The sequence below is a fragment of the Peromyscus maniculatus genome, chromosome 5, assembly GCF_049852395.1.
Source record: "Peromyscus maniculatus bairdii isolate BWxNUB_F1_BW_parent chromosome 5, HU_Pman_BW_mat_3.1, whole genome shotgun sequence".
Classification (NCBI taxonomy): Eukaryota; Metazoa; Chordata; class Mammalia; order Rodentia; family Cricetidae; genus Peromyscus; species Peromyscus maniculatus.
Genome location: NC_134856.1, coordinates 75,618,500 through 75,638,413, shown reverse-complemented (window position 1 = coordinate 75,638,413; position 19,914 = coordinate 75,618,500). Strand labels below are relative to the sequence as shown.

The 19,914-nt window shown below is 37.2% G+C and overlaps 1 protein-coding gene across 1 annotated transcript in view; it reads left to right on the top strand.

Annotated features, from left to right (window-relative positions):
- Positions 1-19,914, top strand: part of Malrd1 (MAM and LDL receptor class A domain containing 1) — a 602,817-nt gene that overhangs the window by 436,837 nt on the left and 146,066 nt on the right. The gene's annotated exons all lie outside the window — the stretch shown is intronic.

The following is a 19,914-nucleotide window of genomic DNA, read 5'->3' as shown; positions in this document are numbered from 1 at the left end:
GAATAAAAGAAAATAATGCGAAAACTGTATCCACTTTCTACTACATTCAAGAATCATACCTTTACTTCAAGGATTGACAGCACCTCAGGGTAAAAGGTTGGAAAGAGGCAGGCTAGTGCAGTGATTTTACTATCAGACAAAATAACTTTCAAACAAAACCTAATCAGAAGAGATAGAGAAGGTCAGTATATAATCATCAAAGGAAAACTGACTAAGAAGATATTGCAATTCTTAACATCTATGTATCAATTGCTAGGGCACCAAAGTTATAAAAATAAATGCTACTACAGCTTAAACCATATGTCAACACTCACACAGTGATAGGAGACTTCAATACACAATTTTCACCAATAAACAGGTCATCTGGACAGGAAATAGAGAGAAATTCTGGAGCTAACTGAAGTCATAAAGCAGGTGGACCTAACAGATGTATACAGAACATTTCAACCAAATACAAAAGAAAGAATATACCTTCTTCTCAATACCTCATACAACTTTCTCCAAACTTGACAACAAAGGAAGTCTCAACAGAAAAAACTGAAACAACACACTGAATCCTATCTAACCACAACAGATTAAAACTGAATATCAACAACAACAGAATCAACAGAAAGCTTACCAACTTATAGAAACTTAATAACTCATAACTGAATGAAAAATGGCTCAAGACAGAAATTAGAAAAGAAATTAAAACTTCCTAGAATGAATAAAAATAAAAGCCCAACATATCAAAACTTCCCAGACACGATGAAGGCATTTTTTAATATGTGAGTTCTTAGCACTAAGTAACTATATGAAAAACATTGGAGAGCTTTCATGTAAGTAATTTAACAGTACACTTGAAATCTATAGAATAAAAGAGAAGAAATCATTCCCCAAAGCAATAGATGAAACATACATACACACACACACACACACACACACACACACACACACACACACACACACACATACACTCATGGCTATAATAAATAAAATAGAAACAAACAAAATTAATACAAAGAATCAATGAAATAAAGACTTGGTTCTTTAAGAAAATCAATAAATCTGAGAAACTCTTAGCCAAATTAACTAAAAGGTCCAGAGAGAAGATCTAAATTAACAAAATTAGAGACAGACAGGGGGGCATAACAACAAACACCAAGGAAATCCAGAAAATCATAAGAATTTCCTTTAATAACCCCATACTCCATCAAATTGGAAAATCTAAAAGAGATGGATAATTTTATCAATATATGCCACCTACCAAGTTAATAAAGATCAGATAAACAATGTGAACAAACCTATAAACCCTAGTAAAATAGAAACAGCTATTAAAAGTCTCCCAACCAATAAAAGCCTAAGGCCAGATGGTTTTGGTACAGAATTCTACTAGGCTTTCAAAGAAAAGTTAAACCTAGTACTCCTCAAATTATTCCACAAAATTGAAACAGAAGAAACATTGCCTACTTCCTTCTTTTTTTTTTTACAGTATGCATTTTTATCCTGGTGGAATCATATATATATATATATATATATATGTATATATGTATATATATATATATATATGTATATATATATGTATGTATTATTTTACAATACAATTCAATTCTACTTATCAGCCACAGATTCCCTTGTTCTCCCTGCTCCCACCCCTCTCCCCTTCTCCCCAGCCCACCCCCCATTCCTACCTTTTCCAGGGCAAAGCCTCCCCAGAGGACTGAGATCAACCTGGTAGACTCAGTCCAGGCAGGTCCAGTCCCCTCCTCCCAAGCTGAGCCAAGCGACCCTGCATAAGGCCCAGGTTTCAAACAGCCAACTCATGCACTGAGCACAGGACCCAGTCCCACTGCCTGGATGCCTCCCAAACAGATCAAGCCAATTAACTATCTCACCCATTCAGAGGGCCTGATCCAGTTGGGGACCCCTGAGCCATTGGTTCATAGTTCATGTGTTTCCATTCATTTGGCTATTTGTCCCTGTGTTTTATCCAACCTTGGTCTCAACAATTCTCGCTCATATAAACCCTCCTCTTTCTCACTAATTGGACTCCCGGAGCTCCACCTGGGCCTACTTCTTTTTATGATGCAATAGTTACTCTGATACCTAAACCACATAAAGACACAATAAAGAAAGATAATTACAGATTAATCTCCCTTATGATCATAGAAGCATAAGCTCTCAATAAATACTGACAAACTTAATTCCAGAACCTATCAAAATGATCATCCACCATGATCAAGTAGGAATTATCCAAAAATGCAGGAATGGTTCAACATATGTATATCAATAAATGTAATTCACCACATTAAAAGACAAAACCACATGATCATCTCATTAGATGCAGAAAAAAAAAAAACTTTGACAAAATCCAACACCCCTTCATGATAAGATTACTGGAGAACTTAGGGATATAAGGGTTATACCTCAACATTAAAAAAGTTGATTTATAGCAAAAGCAATCTATAGATTCCATGCAACCCCCAACAAAACTCCAACACAGTTTTCACAGACCATGAAAGGACAGTTTTCAGCTTCATATGAAAACAGGAATAAAAATTTAACAGGCTAGCTAAAATAATTCTGAACAATGAAAGAACTGTTAGAGGTATCACCATCCCTTATCTCAAATTGTACTACATAGCTATAGTAATAAAAACAGCATGGTATTGGCACAAAAATAGATTATCTGGTCAATGAAATCTAATTAGAGACCTAGATATAAATCTACACACATATGGACACCTGGTTTTTGATATTGAAGCAAGAAAAACACAATTGAAAAAAGACAATATCTTCAACAAATGGTGCTGTATAGCATGGCTACATGTATAGGAATGCAAATAGATTCACACCTATCACTCGGCACAAAACTCAACTATAAATGAATCAAAGAGCTTAACATAAGATCAGACCATTGAATCTGATAGACGAGAGTGTGGAAATAGTCTTGAAACTTATTGGCATAGGAAAGGACTTTCTGAACAGAACATCAATAGCACAGGCACTAAGAATGACAATAAATAAGACCTCATGAAACTTAAAAGCTTCTGTATGATAAATGACACCATCATTTGGACAAAGCTGTAACCTACAGAATGGACAAAGTTTTTTTTTTTTTACAACTATCCATGCAGTAGAGGGAAAATATCCAATTATTAAGAACTCGAAAAAATGGACATCAAGAAAAATAACACAATTAAAATATGGGGTACAGATCTAAACAGCGAATTCTTGAAATGGAAATTCAAATGGCTGAGAAGCACTTAAAGAAATGTTCAATACCCTTAGTAATCAGGGAAATGCAAATCAAAAATACTTTCAGATTTCATCTTATCCCTATCAGGTTGGCCAAAATCAATAAAACAAAACATAGCTCATGTTGGCAAGGATATGCAGTAAAGAGAACACTCATCCATTGCTTTTGGGAGTGCAAACTTGTACAGCCACTATGAAAATAAGGTTGGCATTTCATCAGAAATATGGGAATAGATTTACCTCAAGATCCATACCACACTTGGGCAAATACCCAAAAGATACTCCATCCTACTAAAGAGACACTTGCTCAACCATGTTCATAGCTATTCTATTTATAATAGCTAGATATTGGAAACAACCTAGATATCTACCAATGGATGAATGGATAAAAAAGTAGTACATTTATATAATGGAGTATTAATCAGGTGAAAAAAATGAAATTTCTAGGTAAATGGATGGATGGAACTAGAAAAAAATTATCCTGAGAGAGGTAACTCAGATGAAGAGAAGAAAAATATGGTATTTGCACATGTGTGGATATTAGCTCTTAAGTCACTGAGAAGCAAGCTACAATCCATATAACCACACGGGGGTAGACAGTAAGGGACTTGTGTGGGAGGGATAGATTTCTTCAGGAAGGATAATTAGAAAAGATAGCTATGGATGGGCAGTAACAGGCCTACGAATGGGAGGACCAAATAAGGAAGAGGAGAGAACAGGATGCAGAAGGAAATATGGGGAGAGACAAATAAAACTAAGGGCAATTTGATAGGGCAAATGGAAACCTAATCCAGTAGGAGCTTCTGATATCATATACATGAAATTTCCAAATAATGAGTGATACAGGGCTCCAACTGGACATTTCTAATCCCCAAATTAAGCTTACACTGTTGGATATAGATTACATATAAATCGAAGTACTGGCCAAAAGGGTTCCATGGGAACCTCCAAACAACCCAGACTGTTGCCTTAGCTATTGGTGCTTCTCCACAAACTGATGGTAGGCTCTATAGCTGAAGATAGCTCCTATATAACTCATTGAACATAGAAAAGTTGAACTGGTGCCTACCCGGAACCTTCACTTCTATGGACTAGTATTCATGATACTGGAAGGTACCCTGCACACAACCAAAGATAAAGGTAAAAACACCAACCCAGTTACAAACACATCAATCTACAATTGTGAACTAACTACAAGATATGCTGCTGGAATCAATAGTAGTACAAAGCTTATGGGAGTAATCAACCAGTATCTGATTTGAATTAAGGCCCACTTAATTTGATTTAAGACCCAGGTCCAATGCAGCTTGGGTGACCAAGAACCTAAGACTAGATAGGCCAGGGACAACGTGGGGAAAATACCACTGGTCTGCTAAAGGAACATAGCAATTAAGTGACTCCTAATGACGTTCTGTGATACTCGTAGATCATTGCCTTGCTTAACCATCACAAGAGCAGCTTCCTCCTGTAGTAGATGGGAACAAATATAGAGACCCGCATAAAGAAAATATGCAGAGAGTAAGAGACTTTGGAATACTCAGTCCTATAAAAGATGTCTCATTCAAATCACTTCCCTCAGGGCTCAGAGAACTGGGTGGAAGATGGCCAGAAAGATTCTAAGAGCCAGGGTTGGTATCTTAGGAATCCAGGACACCAAGGAATCAAGGCCTGCTAAACAAAACAGAGCTAGTGTACTCAGAAACTAAGGGAGCATGCACAGCACCTCTGTGCATCTACACCAAATGTGGTCCTAGAGCTAAAAAAAATTGGACACACATCCCCAACTCAGAAGCTATATCCAATTGATAGCCACTTGAAAAAAAAATTACCTTTTTCCAAGGGATTCTTACTGGGGAAACAAACTACTCTTTTTTTTTTAATTAAGATTTTTTTTCATTCATTTTACACACCAATCAAAAACTCCCCCTCTTCCCTCCTCCTGCCCGCCCCCAGCCTCCTCCTCCCAATCCACCCTCCACTCCCCCCTACAAGAAGGCAAGGCCTCCCATGGTGAGGCAGATCCAGTAGAGGCAAGTCCAAGCCCTTCACCCTCCCTCAAGGCTGCACGAGGTGTTCCATCATAGGTAGTGGGCTCCAAAAAGCCCACTTATGCACCAGGGATGGATTCTGATTCTACCGCCAGAAGGCTCCCCAAGCTGATCAAGCTACATAATTGTCTCACCATGCGGACGGCCTAGTCTAGTCCCATGCAGGCTCCACAGTCACTGCTCGAACTTTCATGAGTTCCCACTAGTTTGGTTTGGTCATCTCTGCAGGTTTCCCCATCATGATCCTGATGCACTTGTTCATAGAATCTCTCTTCTCTCTCTTTGACTGGATTCCTGGAGCTCTGCCTGGTGTTTGGCTGTGGATCTCTGCATCTGCTTCCATCGGTCATCAGAGTAAAGCTCTGTGCTGACAGTTAGGGTATTCAAATTGTCAGCCACATACCCAACAGTAGATGCCCAACAAAATGAACTTAATGGCATCCTTGGAGGTTCTTTGTCTCATAACCCTGTCAAGGCATTTTTTTTTTTGTATTGTGGTTGTTGTTTTGTTTGCTTGTTTGTTTGATTGTTTTCCTATCGTAAAGACCTTTAAGTATGAATTGTGGCCTCCAGTTTGTTTTTTATGGGATTCCTGTGTGTGCCAATGTATGCATCTCTGTGTTTCTTTTGCTCTTTTTCTTGTTTGGTTGTTTTGTCATATTCTGATTTTTTGTTTTATCTTGTTTTATTGTTATTCCTTAGATGCTTGTTTGGTTTTTAATGATAGACAAAAGGGATGTGGATTGAATTGAATCGGGGGAGGGGGAGTAGGGAAGAACTGGGAGGAGAGGTGGGGGGGCTAATCAGAATATACTGCATGAAAAAGTCTATTTTCAATAAAAGAAAAAGTATTTTTAAAAAGTTTACATTTTTGGCAGTGCATCCTAAAAAAGACTGACATTTTTTTTTTTAACCAACATGAACTAGATTCCCTAACAACCACTCTCCCTTTGAGCAGCAGATTAAGAGCAGTATGGGAAAGGAATGGGGAACTTTGTCTTATTCCATCTTGGGAAGAGTTTCATAAAAGAAGTTCATTTTATGATGACACTGACAGAGAATAGCAAGTGAAATTCAGACTCTTAGGGACCATACTCAGTCATTTCAATGTCGCTGACTCCAATCAAGTACTTGGATCTAGATGCCATATTTCTCTCACACATGCTTTGTTCTGAGTCAGGGCTGTTGGGGTGTTACAAAGAAGAATAGAAAGATATAATTTAAGATTAAAGCTATGTGTTGAGCTTAGCTTGTCACAGTTGACTACATGGAGAGTCTAAGACATAGCATGAGTTACTACAATGTTTTTCTTAAAGATGAATGAAATTTTAAAAAGCTGAGTACATAGTGCATCATTTTAAATAATCTCAAAGCATATGATTAACTTGGCTTACAGGTTATGCCAAAATTCAATCTATAAAGGCAACCTACAGAAAAATTCAAAGGAAAATTGTTGTCACAAAAATTGAATATGAAACTTGGTAGATAACAAAAACTGAATATTCAGAAAACCCAAAGGAGGTGGTAGAAGGTAGAAGGTAGAAGCAGACCCACAAAATCAATGGTAGCAAAATACACCTACATAAATTTTCTGATGTTATGGCTGAGATGTGAAAATGTAGGCATTTATGGCTGAAGTGATGTTCCTATCCTGTATAGAAATATTGACTAAGTAGAAAAGTATCCACAGATAACTCTGAATAAAATTATAACCATTGGGATGTTGAGACGTTTTGTTCCCTGATTTGACAAGTATTTGTTGAAGCTCCCTTTTCCAGAACTCCTTCTAGAACTTGGAATATGTGCTGGACAAATCAGGAAATGCTCCACTGTCGTGTGGCTAATTGTGTAGTAGAGGGAAGTAGAAAATAAATGTCAAGCAGTATGAATCTACAAATCTGGAACCATCTGTTTGAAGGGATTAAATTCAATGGAAAGAAAGGGCTAGTAGGAGTTTCTGGAGAGGAAGAGAAGGGTTGTGGCCAGTTCCATATGCGGACACTGGAATGAGGGTGCTATCACCACATTCTTGTAGTTAGCAAAGAGTTATGTGTTGATGTTGACTAGGTGTTCTCTTATTCATTCATGTAAGTAAAATAATTTTTCAGACAAAATAAATAGAGATTAAGGAGGAGAGAGCTAACATCACTAAAACTTTACTAGAAGCCAGAAATTGTAAGGAAATTGGAGCATGTCACTCATTTAAACCCTTCAACTGTGGTGTAGAAAATCTGCTCTATATTGGAAATGTTGAAAATCTTACCAGAGTAACATTGATGGATGAGCACCATTAGGAATGCCGAATTGTTGCTCAAAACACTTCCCAGTAGCTTATATTGCCATGTGATAATGCTAGACACAGTATGCTTTTTAGTTCATGAAATATGACCAGTCCAAACTGAGATGTCTTACACTTGTAAAAGACACACTGGGATCCAAAGTCATCATGTGAAAAATATAAAATATCTTGTTAATGATTTGTATACTGATCGCGTGGGTAAATGATAACATTTTTATGTATTGAATTAAATGGAATCATTCATGGTTTCTTTTCCTTTTTGAAATTGTGACTAGAAAAATGTCTGCCATTCCATCAGAGGTTCATGTTTTGTTTTTGTTTTTTTTCTGTTATATAACCTAACCCTAACACTTCTTGAAGTGCATACATAGAGAAGCCTCTTTTACGGAGAAGGTGTTTTGTGCCAAGTGAATAGAACAGTGGATTGTTTAAACGAAGAGTGGAGCATATTCCTCTCTAGATCCATTTGCGCATCACCAAGCTCTTGCTCATATAAGAGCAGTTAGATACTAGAAAGATGACATATTTAACTGCCAATAAGCCAAAAGTTCTATAAAGGGCCTACCGACAAAACTCATATTTTGAAATTATGTTTATCACCAGGGTATATCATATAGGTAAATTAATATATTCATTTTCTCATAATACCAGGACTGTATCCACAAATACTGATTTCTGAACTTTCTCAGAATACAAGACTTTGTTATCTCAACATTTTAAATATCTAGCATCATTATTTTATTTTACATGTCTTGTTTTTCTTTCCTAAAGCCAAAGTTGTTAGGCAATTCTTTTTAATGAAATTACAGAATTTCTACTAACCAATTAAATGTGTGCTTACTGCTATATAATGGAACATCTCATCTTATAATTAATTATGTAGAATTATTCAATATCTATATTTTAATTTTTATATTTTTTTCAGGCTCTGCATTTTAAAGTAATAGTCTGAAAACATTTTTAAGTACTAAAATGAAATAACACTTGTTGGCAGAATGAGTTTTCCCTATTAAAATGTTAGTTGTTTCACTAGTGGTCATATTCTGAATCCACTTACACAGGCAGAACTTTGCCTTCCCCTGTAATGGGGCTGGGTTGGAGTGGAAATCACCTAATGTGACTCCCACACCTGTGTCTGGTCTGGCTGGTCCATCTTTAGTCCATAGTCTTGATAATCTTTAAGTGTTTTCTTTTAGTGAATTACATAACACTTTCCTATAATTTGTCCAAGATCACAGGAAACCACATTTTAACTCCATGTGAATGTATCTCAGATTATTATAAAAGATTCATCTTGTCTATGTCATTTTTAGAGCTACTCATGTCTTTACTCTACCCTGGAAAGATGCTTTTTATCATTAGTAGAATTGCTATTTCATTTTCTCTTGTTGCCAGTATTTGTATCCAGCATGCTGAGTTATATGATGGCATTTGTATACATTATCTACATTAAAACTCTACAGTGTTTTCTCTCTTTTTCTCCTATTTATATTTCCTTATTTTCTTGTCCTCTGACTTCCTTCCTTTATTTCACTGAAATATGTAAAAATTAGCCGGGCGTTAGTGGCACACGCCTTTAATCCCAGCACTCGGGAGGCAGAGTGGATCTCTGTGAGTTCGAGGCCAGCCTGGTCTACAAAGCAAGTTCCAGGAAAGGTGCAAAGCTACACAGAGAAACCCTGTCTAGAAAAAAACAAACAAACAAAAAGAAATATGTAAAAGTTAGAAAAAGGACCGATTATAGATATCATAATAAAATATGTAATAAAGGATAGTCTATTTGTTGGATACTAAGTATTTTTATCTTGATTTTTATTATTTGACAACATTTGATGTGAAATTATAAAATTAAATTGCTTCTAATATTTAAGAATCCACTAATTCAATGATTTCTTTTTAAATGAATCTTAATAGTGGTCTGGTTTCATACACACAAAAAAATGGAAAATAGATTTTTTTAAGTGGATATTGTTTTTTTCTTCTTAAAGAACAGTATACAACTAAAATAAGAATTACTGAGTTAGCAGGACGGCTCAGCACACAAAGGTCCTGGCTGCCAAGCATAACAACCTGACTTCAGTCCTAGCCCCCACATGGTAGAGTGGTTGAACTGACTCCTGAAACTCGTCCTCTGACTACCATATGCAAGCTGTGGCACATGGATTCCTACATGAATACACAAGTATGCATACATGTGCACACACACACACACACACACACACACACACACACACACACACACAAATAAATGAGCAAACAGTATAGTAATTATAGAAAGTATTGTTGCATCTGTCCAACTAGATCATGCCAACATGCCTCTGCAGCTGCTGTTCAGTGTACTACTCACACCCTAATTTAATCCAGCTTTCTTGTTTTAATTCTTAGGGAGGGAGTGAATGTATAGAAAGGGTTGATAACCCCTGCCCCCAGTCACAACACAGAAGCTTCTGGTTGACTCTAACACTGAGAACCACACAGAAAAAAAGCAGTCTGCACGTCTAGCCACAGTCCCTTAGATCTTCATGTAACTTTCTCAGCCTTTAGTGATATGCCCTGCTGTCAGGATTGGACTTCACTAGAGGTTTTCCCTTAAATAAGTCCACAAGATGATGGTGTGTACGTTATAACTCCTTATGATGAGTTAGTGGGGCCTGTACTTTTTCTGTTTATTTATTCTTTTCTCATACAAAACATGTCGAGCACATTCTCCCCTCCCTCCACTCTTCCCAACACCCTCCACACCTTCCCCTCCCCCAGATCCACTGCTCTCCATTTTCCTTCAGAAAAAATTAGGCCTCCCAGTGATATCAACTGAACATGGCATAAGAATATGCAATAAGACTAGGCACAAACCCAATGAGACCTGCTTTTATCTACCATCTTCCACTTATTGAACTACCTAGCATTTCCAATCGTTATCAATATGTTGTTTCCTACTCACACTAATCCTTCATAATTCCTCTGCATTCTTAGTATTACCACTCACTGAGAGGTAATTACTATGCAACATACTCGGGATGGAGACAGTGTCCCAAGGTTACAGAGTTAGAAATATTTGGATTTAAATCCAATTTGCATGGTCCTGTTCTCATTCTAAAAATAATCTAGTGTTACTTTAATTGTAGAATTCCTTGGTTTGTGCCTAATACTCTGCTTATTAGATCTTATTGATCTCTCTAGTAAAAATGGAAGACATACCACGTGCTCGTAGTAGCTGTCTAATCAGTAATGCATGGTTTATGAACTTATTCCCACTGCTAGAATCACTTTATATCTTTTCTCTAAATTTCCCAAGAGAAAAATCTCCAATTTGCAACTGTGTTCTAAGCACTTTGCCTGTAGTATAGCATTTAATTTTTTTCACAACCTCATGAGAGAAAAGTACCTATGGTAATTATCTCTTATTGCTTCTGAGTCTTAGAGAATTTAAATAGGGCTGCTTAGGATTACACACCCAATGATTAGTAGAGTCAGGGTTTAAATCAGACCTGTGGCTCAAGTGCCAATGGATAAGTGATCAATCTTCCACAAAATGTCTGCTGACTCTGAAGTCACTACAAGAATATATCATGTTCAGATTGAAAGGGAATGGTGAGCCCATTCTTACGTGTTTTCCACACTCTTTCAGGGACAATCCATCTGAAATAACAAATGAAGGTGGGCTCTTCTACAAGTTACTATTTCATTTACATAAAGAAACAGGTTCTCATTCATTTTACTACTGTTTCCTTGTGTGACTACAAGAAGTTTTCTTTATATTCTCAAGTTGGAAAATGAGATGAAGTTGCAGAAATATATTAGGTCAGTGCATCATTCCCAAGACATTTTGATAAATAAGTGGCGTTCATCCCTTCAATATGAGGACTAGAAATTCCGAATCCTGCTTCTGCTTAAATTTGTTGGAAGTGCCAGCTCACACCATCTGTTTATTATCTTCATGTGATTGAGCTATCTTTTCCACCTATTAAATCAATATGTTTAGAAATGAGATGAAACTGCCTTTCATTAACATGCCTCTATGGGAAGCTTTGTTTCCATACCTGATTTAAAACATGCCATAATGAAAATTTTATAGAACCAAATATTGTATAAGTCAAAGCATTAAAAATATTATGTTGAAAGTGTACTATATCTTAGTAGTCATTCTCAAAAAAGAATGACTAAAGGAAAATCAGAAATAAATGACTTTAGGAAAATAAAAAATAAAGAAATCCCAAATCTAGTCATTGTATTGCTCAAAAAATGGAAATAAGATAATGACAGCCATTGTTTCCTATCAGTACCAAATTTTGCTTGATTTACAAGATGCCTTTGACAACTTTGATGAAACTTTTGTGCTCCACATATGTTTACATTTTGCACCCTTGAAATATTGCAGACACAAATTTCCAGTAGCTCAGAAATCCAGCAGGAGAATGGAAATACAAAGAGGGGCTGAGGGCATTTTAAGTGATAGTCCTTATACACCCTTCTGTTTTAGAGGAAGGGACAGGCAGAAATTATACAGGATGTTGGGCCAGACATCTTACTGTGAAGCAGGGAGAATTCACTGTTTTGATGGAGAGGCATATTACAGACCCAGACCACTTTTAAAAAAACCATTAGGCAGCTTTATATTATAAGCAGAAAAAAAAGAGGAAAATTACCTCCAGTTTAAAGCAAGGAGCAAATTCAGATCATTTAATGTGGGAAATTGTCTCTTATGATTTGACTTGGGAGCAAATGAGCATGCTTTTTCTTATGGCAGAGGGTTTATAAAAATAGAGTTTCCTTTATGAGTATTAACTGTCCTTTTAAAAGAGAAAATGTCAAATTTATTGCCATTTAACACAATAATTCATCGAGACACTTTCAAATATAAGATGGTAGCTTCCCACATCTAAAAGACCAATTTAGACTCTTTAGTTTCTGCCCATACAAGAATGGCCATGAATTGTGAAGTATCTAATATACTGTTTCCCTTAAAATAGGAAATTATCATTGTCTCTGAACAAAGCACACTTCAATGCTGAATGCATACTGTGTACATTGGATATTAAGTGATCACCAATTTTCAAAACTGTGCTCAATTCTTTAAATACTGGTTAAAATGAAAGTTGAGGGCTGGGCCGTGGTGGCACACGCCTTTAATCCCAGCACTTAGGAGGCAGAGCCAGGCGGATCTCTGTGAGTTCGAGGCCAGCCTGGCTACCAAGTGAGTTCCAGGGAAGGCGCAAAGCTACACAGAGAAACCCTGTCTCGAAAAACCAAAAAAAAAAAAAAAAAAAAAAAAAAGAAATGAAAGTTGAATATTACTGGGAAAGTTGTCTTCATTCCCCATGGTAACTAATTACTTGTTAAATATAAGAATCTTTACACTAGGAATCTTAGGGGCTTTAAATCATAAAGCAAAGGTCAAGTCCTAAATTTAAATTGTGCAAAAAATGTTTGGGAAGAAAGAAAAGAGTAAAATTTAGAAATATTGACTGAAATAACTTCATTGAACTATGACAGATTTGATAAGATCAGCTGAGAGTCTTGCGATCTGATGTATGAGTAGTAAGGAGATTTTAAGATGACAGATAGGAAGCTGTTAGACATCTCCAAGTCAAATAATCAAAGATTTTGCTTCTGCAATTACTGCCTCCTTGGATGTTATTGATCATCCCATACAGCTTCATGTAAGTAATGGAAATGAACTGGTTTAATGATTTCCCATTAAATTATAAATATGTTCTGGCACTTGAGACTTTAGGACTTTATTTTTTTCTGTAATGAATTCTTAACTGTTTAGGGAGTCTATACTGACCTTTCCATGAGGGTTTTCACTAGATATTAATGTTTAGTTTTCAGTAAGCAACTAGATGTTGGTAAATGTTTGCAAGTGAGGGTATCCAAAGCTTGCTAAATAAAGGATGGCTCTCTTTCTCAATATATATTCAGTGTAAAGCATTATCACTTTGTGATACAGTACTTGTTCTGGACAACTCATATTTTTGTTAATAATTTTGGGAGTCTAAGCAATTTTATGCCTTTTAATTTTTTTTAAATTTCTTTATTCATGCCACATACCAACCAAAGATTCCCCTCCCCAACCCTCCTCCCGCTCCCCCCCAGCCTTGCTCCCCAGCCCACCCCCCATCTCCTCCTCTGAAAAGATATGGCCTTCTATGGGGAATCAGCAAAGCCCAGCACATTTAGCAGGTCCAAGCCCCTCCCACTGCATCAAGGCTGTGCAAGGAGTCCCACCATAGGCAATGGGCTCCAAAAAGCCAGCCCATGTACCACGAGTAGATCCTATTCCCACTGTCAGTGGCACCTCAAATAGATGAAGCTACACAACAACTGTCTTGCCCATGCAGAGGGCCCAGTACAGTCCTATGCACTCCATAGCTGTTGGTCCAAAGTTCATGAGTTCCCACTAGCTTCATTCTGTTGTATCTGTAAGTTTCCCCATCATGATCTTGATGGCCCTTGCCCATAGAATCCCTCTTCCCTCTCTTTGACTAAACTTCCAGAGCTCAGTCTGGTGCTTGGCTGTGGATCTCTGCATCTGCTTCCATCAGTTACTAGATGAAGGTTCTATGATAACAGTTAGGGCATTCACCAATCTGATTATCAGGGTAGGCAGCTCAGGTACCCCCTCTGCCACTGCTAGTAGTCTAAGCTGGGGTCATCCCTTTGGATTCCTGGGGAATTCCCTCACACCAGCCTTTTCCTTATCCCCATGATGTGTCCCTCTCTATCAAGATATCTGCCTTATCACTCTCCCACTCTGTCCCTGTTCCAGCTCAACCATCCCATTCCCCCATACTCCCATCCCCCATCCCCATCCCCTACTCTGCATTAGCTCCCCTCACCCCTAATTTGCTCAGGAGATCTCATCTATTTCCCCTTCCCAGGACATTCTATGTGTCTGTTCCTCCTTTTTCCCTAGCTTCTCTGGAGCTGTGGGAAAAAGTATCCTCTTATGAGTCAGTTCATACCATGTTTGGCAAACAACACTGTAAATAAGACAAAACAACAGCCTACAAAATGGGAAAAGATCTTCACCAACCCCATATCTGACAGAGGGCTGATCTCCCAAATACATAAAGAACTCAAGAAATGAGACATCAAAATACCAAACAATCCAATTAAAAAACATGGGCAACAGATCTAAACAAAGAATTCTCAACAGAAGAATCTCAAGTGGCATTTAAGACACTTAAGAAATTGTTCAACATCCTTAGTTATCAGGGAAATGCAAATCAAAATGACTCTGACATACCATCTTACACCTGTTAGAATGGCTAAGATCAAAAACATTAATGCTAGCTTAAGTTGGAGAGGATGAGGAGCAAGGGGAACACTCTTCCACTGTTGGTGGAAGTGCAAACTTGTACACCCACTTTGGAAATCAGTATGGCAGTTTCTCAGATAATTGGAAATCAATCTACCTCAAGACCCAATGATACCACTCTTGGGTATATGCTCAATATGCTCAATCATACTACAACTCAATCAGCTATGTTCATAGCAGCATTATTTGTAATAGCCAGAATCTGAAAACAACCTAGATACCTCTCAACTGAAGAATAGATAAAGAAAATGTGGTACATATACACATTTTGGAGTACTACTCAGCAGTAAAAAAAGACATCATGAAATATGCAGGCAAATGGATGGAACTAGAAAATATCATCCTGAGTGAGGTAACCCATACTCAGAAATACCTTTTAATTTTTGGGACAAAAAGGTGTCAATGCAACAAGTTGTCTCTTTGCTTGATCAAATATAGGTGTGGACAAGTCTTACAATAACTGTTTGTCAAAAACACAAGCTGCTTTCTCATTTTAAACTGGGTTCACCTTCATATAGACCTGGATCAATACCTCAGCCAGTAGTCACCTTTTTTGATTTCTGTGTTCTTCTATAGGACTTTGTAAAACCCACACTGAGCATGTAAATTAGAACAGACTATTCAGATTATACTTTGAAAACTTAGCCCAGAGTCCCCTAACTCGTAATTGGAATTGCCTGCATGTTTTGCTGTTAAATCTCACAAAAGTGATTATCTTGTGCTGTGGTAAAACCCCATCCCTTACCCTCTTCTCTTCCTAGCCCACCTATCCCCAAGTAAAACTTTAATCTTTACTATTTCCACCCCCCTTTATTTACAGATATTAATGTTATGCTGTCCTCTCTAATTGTGTGTGTGTGTGTGTGTGTGTGTGTGTGTGTGTGTGTGTGTGTGTGTGTGTGTGGTGTGTGTATGCTGGAAAACCATATTACTGAGGGCATTGATCACTTTGGTGCTTTAATACAGGATATAGAGAATTCAACCTTAAATTGACAGGACTATTCTCTATACTGACTAACTTACATTGTGGCAGAAGAGGCTCATTTAGATTGATGAGAAATAAAGACATCAATGACTTACTCATGCCTCCTGAATGCTACAATACTGACCTGTTTCACAGGATGTGCCCACTGATACAATAGTGGCATGGCAATGTTATGGAAGTAACCAACTGCTTTCTGATTGGATATGAGGCCTGATTTGCATAGATTTCATGTCTGGCACTATTAATCTGGTCAAAAGCCCATGTCTGTTATGATGTTGCTAAAGGTGCTACTAAACCACATTCTAAATACCTGTGTGCCCTCAACTTTGGTCAGAGAAGCTTCTTTTTGCAAGGGGTAGTGGTTAATGCAGAGACTCCTAATAGGTAAAGCATAACCCATAAGTAACTCAGTGCTCTGCTGTGGATGGGTCATCTATACCACCCCACCCTCCTTATCCAAGATTTAGGGAATTTTTTGAAATGGGTCTGGAAGAATATAAGAACCAAGTAGATGTAGAAGAATATAAGAACAAAGTAGAACTTTGAAATGCTGACTTCTAAACTTAACATGGCTGTTGTACACAACAGTTCACCACAGCTGTGGTTGCTTGCACAACATGACAAGAGGAAGCCAGTCAGAATTTTAGCATGAATGCAAGAGGGGCTTAGGAGTTCTCAAGCACAGCAGAAGAGCTATTGGCAATTGATGGACCACTCTCCATTGGGGACATAGCTACCAGTAGATTGTCCAAGACCCATGGGATGGCTCCATACATAGACTCTTCTATGTATAGGGTAAAGAATAAATACACTGAAATGCAATGTTTTAAATCAGAATTCAATTCCTATCTGTAAACTTGATTACATTTGCATCAGTGAATGTAATTGCTACTTTTCTTATGGCTCTAAATAGTTGACTGTCAATGTCAGGTTAGAACTTAGGTCAGAAAAAGCTTGAAATTGAAGTATATTCATTTCTATTTTGCATGTATACTAATTAGGAGCGAAACTATAAAACCTATGATTACATTATCCAAACACATTACCTAGTTATTTCTTCACACCTAAGATAAGACCATGTGGTTATAATGCGCTGGAAATCCTTATGTATTTCCTCATGTATGTAAGAGGAAATCCTCATGTATGTAAGAGGCAACAAGATGAGAGGCAGATTATATGTTTCTGTTTGATTAAAGACAGCATGGAATTAAAGTATATTTTCAAAGAATAAGCCACTGTCCTTTACAAAAGTTAGGGGGGGGGGGCTCAAGTTATATCTTGGCTGTGTGAGCCAGATAAAACTTTTGTTTCCAAATGGTGCAACAAAATATTTTCAAATCTAGAAATATTTTCTTGTGACTTAAAGAAAACACTCTGGTTATTTTTCCCAATCTAGCAGCATGTGAGATGCCCTTCAGGGGACTTTGGGAAGGAAGACAACTTCCAGGTTGTCTCAACTCCTACACTATTTATCCTGAAGAAACTTCATTAAGATGATTCTTGAGTCATATCCCTTAGCTCTTTCTTCTTCCTTTTTGTTTTGTTTTGCTTTTGTATGTGTGTTGTTTTATTTGCAGTGGCAGTTTTATATTTTTTATTTGTTCATGATGGATGTTCTTTTGTTTTTGCCAAATTTATTCCCCGATAATGTCACACTTTGACACAATGCATTTTGGTTACTCTCACCCTTGCCCTGCCCTCTCCTATCTCCTTCTGAACACTCTTAGCCACCTTCCCTTCATACATATCTATTTATTGTGCTGTTGTCTCTCTGTTCTGTCTTGTGACCCAAGATTTAATAGGTTTGAATTTTTGAGACAAGATCACACTGAAGCCAAGGCTGGTCTCAAAATTGTTATAATTCTCCTGTTTCAACCTCCCAAGGCTAAAATAGCAGGTGTGTGCCACCCTACCTTGCTAGAGATTTTTCTTGATGGATATGAAAAAAAAAAAGTAAGCCTTCAGAAAGCATCGTGAGCGATTTTCAGTAAGGAACATTTAAAAATAGATGCAAGTTATTTCCAGTCCTTACCCAGCATGTCAGAAGGTTTGAGGAAAACTGCCCATCCTCTTAACAATGAACAAGCTGTGCAGCTGAAAAGCCTTCACATTTCATGGATCCACTAGAGAGCCGAGGTCACAGGAACAGCCGCTGCTTCTGTAAGAGACAAACAAATGCACACAGGGTCACAAATGCTAAGACAGAAAACCTTGGGCCAGAATCTCTGTGGCAAATGGGTAGGACATTCAAGCTGGGATTGTCCAGTTGGTGTGGGCTCAATATGGAAACCTTCAGGAGATGAAACTCAGAAAGGAGCAGTCTTAGGGAAACATCTACTCTGAAATCCTCACCAGCTTTTTACATAGAAGAATAGGAGTTCTCTCAGCTTTCACAGGGGGAGGGGAATACAGTCATGGGAACACCCATGAACATTCTTCTCTGAAGAAGGTCTGACCTCAAAATAAACCATTTCACTAAAACTAAACTGACACAGGGGAAGATAAATGTTCAACAATGTAAGAAAGTTGAATTGATTTAAACGGGAGTATGGTGTTGGACAGTACTCCCCTTTGTGACCCATGAAGAGATATGCAGGCATTTGAAGGAATGCTAGAGTTAATTGTAATGTATTTTTCAAGCTCAAGTTCGTTCACTAGCAAAGGTGCTTTTTACAAGATATATAACTAGTATACAGAAAAATGAAAATTTGAGCCCTATAAAATTTTTAATTAAAGCTACAAAATAGAGATAATAAATGGAGGAAAAAAGAAACAAAGAATAATGAGTATAATATGTTAAAAATTATTATAGATATTGAAATATCTTTATCAGTAGTATAGCTATATCAATAGAGATAAATAGTACAAATTCATCAATAGTACAAAAAGAAAGCCATTGTCAGTATGGAAAAAAAGACCATAATACTATCTGTGCAGAATTTATGCTTAATATAAAGACAGATTAAAACTGAAGATAAGACACTCATCAAAAGAACATTAGGAGTTCAGACAAAGACTCATAAGCAGCATTAGTACACATTCTACAACTTCCCTTAGGGAGAACAGATATTTCACATAAAATCAGAGGTATTCTCTGCTTTCTTTATATGGTTGCCTGACTTAAGAAGAACCCCATTTCTTCCAGTGATTAAAATTGATAAGTCTTTGAAGTCTTTCCCAATTTTTCCACATTTCTCCTTATAATGCAAGAACTCAGCAATAGGAATATGATTACAAAACTCCCAACCGCATACAGATTCAAATATAGCTTCTAAATAAGTCATGGGTCACGGAAGTTGCAATACATATCTTGATATATTTTAACTCAAAAGAGAACAGAGCATCAAAATCTGTGTGTTTCACTGAATACATTGTAATACATAAGAAAAATTTTGAACATTTGAAGGGGAAAAAAGCTACAAAATTAATCTAAGAAAAATTAAAGGCTATTTAAAATCAAAGGAAGGAGAAAATGGAAGTGTTTAATATGAGTAACTATTAATGCAATATGTAAAAGAAGTAAAATAAGGAAAGCTAGGAGATAATTTTGAAAGGATAAATAAAAAAGGGAGCACTCTGACCAAGTTACTTGGAACAACAAAAGAGAGCAGGAAGTTCTACTCTCAGAAGTGAAGGGGGGCATTGGTGCTAATCCTTGAATACTGAAAAGCCACAAAGAAATACTGTGTTAAGTTGAAAATAATGTATTAGTCTTGTTTGGAACTATATAAGTAACTTATCTGCTACCCTGGAAAAAGCGAGGAAGAGAAAAGTAGCTTGTTAAGTTTTGACAATGTTGTCAAACAGAAAACAAATCCAATTGTCTTGAATACAGAGACCTTTGACCAACAAATGCATCTGAGGAGCACAGACACTATTTATTTATAGCTCAGTGGAACAAAATATAATGGGGCTTGGGACTAAGTGAGTAAAGCCAGTATTGTGCAAGCACAAGGACCTGAGTTCAGGTCCCCAGCACTCATTTAAAAGCCAGACTGTGTAGCAGGTATCTGTAACCTATTGG